This window comes from Oncorhynchus mykiss, chromosome 16 (assembly GCF_013265735.2).
Source record: "Oncorhynchus mykiss isolate Arlee chromosome 16, USDA_OmykA_1.1, whole genome shotgun sequence".
Classification (NCBI taxonomy): Eukaryota; Metazoa; Chordata; class Actinopteri; order Salmoniformes; family Salmonidae; genus Oncorhynchus; species Oncorhynchus mykiss.
In genome coordinates, this window is record NC_048580.1 from 9686994 (window position 1) to 9689493 (window position 2500).

Consider the following 2500-nt stretch of genomic DNA (forward strand, 5'->3'; position numbering starts at 1 on the left):
GGAGGGATGAATGGAAGGAGAGGAAGGGGAGAGGGAGGGAGGAATGGAAGGAGAGGGAGGGATGAATGGAAGGAGAGGAATGGATGGAGAGGAATGGAAGGAGGGGTGGTGGGAGGGAGGGAGGAATGGAAGTTGAGGAATGGAAGGAGAGGAATGGAAGGAGAGGGAGGGGTGGTGGGAGGGAGGGAGGGAGGAATGGAAGGAGAAGAAGGGGAGAGGGAGGGATGAATGGAAGGAGAGGAAGGGGAGAGGGAGGGAGGAATGGAAGGAGAGGGAGGGATGAATGGAAGGAGAGGAATGGATGGAGAGGAATGGAAGGAGGGGTGGTGGGAGGGAGGGAGGAATGGAAGTTGAGGAATGGAAGGAGAGGAATGGAAGGAGAGGGAGGGGTGGTGGGAGGGAGGGAGGGAGGAAAGGAAGGAGAGGAAGGGGTGAGGGAGGGAGGAATGGAAGGAGAGGAAAGGAAGGAGAGGAATGGAAGGAGAGGGAGGGTGGTGGGAGGGAGGGAGGAATGGAAGGAGAGGAATTGAAGGAGAGGATTTGAAGGAGAGGAATGGAAGGAGAGGAATGGAAGGAGAGGGAGGGAGGAATGGAAGGAGAGGAAGGGGAGAGGAAGGGAGAAATGGAAGGAGAGGAAGGGGTGGTGGGAGGGAGGGAGGAATAGAAGGAGAGGAAGGGGAGAGGGAGGGAGGGAGGGAGGGAGGGAGGGAGGGAGGGAGGGAGGGAGGGAGGGAGGGAGGGAGGGAGGGAGGGAGGGAGGGAGGGAGGGAAGGAGAGGAAGGGGTGAGGGAGGGAGGAATGGAAGGAGAAGAAGGGGAGAGGGAGGGATGAATGGAAGGAGAGGAAGGGGAGAGGGAGGGAGGAATGGAAGGAGAGGGAGGGATGAATGGAAGGAGAGGAATGGATGGAGAGGAATGGAAGGAGGGGTGGTGGGAGGGAGGGAGGAATGGAAGTTGAGGAATGGAAGGAGAGGAATGGAAGGAGAGGGAGGGGTGGTGGGAGGGAGGGAGGGAGGAATGGAAGGAGAAGAAGGGGAGAGGGAGGGATGAATGGAAGGAGAGGAAGGGGAGAGGGAGGGAGGAATGGAAGGAGAGGGAGGGATGAATGAAAGGAGAGGAATGGATGGAGAGGAATGGAAGGAGGGGTGGTGGGAGGGAGGGAGGAATGGAAGTTGAGGAATGGAAGGAGAGGAATGGAAGGAGAGGGAGGGGTGGTGGGAGGGAGGGAGGGAGGAAAGGAAGGAGAGGAAGGGGTGAGGGAGGGAGGAATGGAAGGAGAGGAAAGGAAGGAGAGGAATGGAAGGAGAGGGAGGGTGGTGGGAGGGAGGGAGGAATGGAAGGAGAGGAATTGAAGGAGAGGATTTGAAGGAGAGGAATGGAAGGAGAGGAATGGAAGGAGAGGGAGGGAGGAATGGAAGGAGAGGAAGGGGAGAGGAAGGGAGAAATGGAAGGAGAGGAAGGGGTGGTGGGAGGGAGGGAGGAATAGAAGGAGAGGAAGGGGAGAGGGAGGGAGGGAGGGAGGGAGGGAGGGAGGGAGGGAGGGAGGGAGGGAGGGAGGGAGGGAGGGATGGAGGGAGGGAGGGAGGGAGGGAGGGAGGATTAGTATTACAATATTCCATAGGTTGCAGTTATTATAGTCTCTCTCCTCTGACGTCCCACTCTCCCAGAATAACCCATTTCCCAGAGTAATATTCTCCAAACCACCATCCCACTCTCTCCCTCTCCTCTACCTCCCCCTCTCCTTCTCTCTGAAAAGGCTAACAGTATGAAAGTGTCTTGGAGCCTGGGGGAATTAACAATGCCCTTCTCTCTTTTCCAAGTAGGCATATAGTTAGACGATCAGACAACTAACTCTACAGGGATTTACTGACTCATCTGGCCACCCACTCCTCCTTACCCTCATCTCTCTCTCTGTTTCTCTCTACCACCCTCATCTATCTGTCACTCTCTCTACCACCCTCATCTCTCTCTGTTTCTCTCTACCACCCTCATCTCTCTCTCTGTTTCTCTTTCTCTCTGTCTCTCTCTCTACCACCCTCATCACTGCCTGTCTCTCTCTACCACCCTCATCTCTCTCTCTCTCTCTCTCTCTCTCTCTCTCTCTACCACCCTCATCTCTCTCTCTCTCTCTCTCTCACTCTCTCTCTACCACCCTCATCTCTCTCCCTCTCTCTCTCTCTCTCTCTCTCTGTCTCTACCACCCTCATCTCTGTCAGTCTCTCTCTGCCACCCACATCTCTCTCTTGTTTGGTCTTTCTCTCTGTCTCTCTCTCTCTATGTCTCTCTCTCTCTCTCTCTCTCTCTCTGTGTCTCTCTCTCTCTCTCTATCTCTCTCTCCCTCTCTCTGTGTCTCTCTCTCTCTCTCTCTCTCTCTATGTCTATGTCTCTCTCTCTTTCCATCTTGTTTAAATGCCTGGACTGGACAAACCAGTTTTCCTGATCTGATAATAAACCATTACAATTGTTCCAGACATCATTTGCGTGGGAGTTTAGTTCATGTT

At 54.6% G+C, this 2500-nt stretch overlaps 1 protein-coding gene across 1 annotated transcript in view; it reads right to left on the reverse strand.

Annotated features, from left to right (window-relative positions):
- LOC110492818 (voltage-dependent T-type calcium channel subunit alpha-1G-like) overlaps window positions 1-2500 on the reverse strand; it is a 228544-nt gene that overhangs the window by 33149 nt on the left and 192895 nt on the right.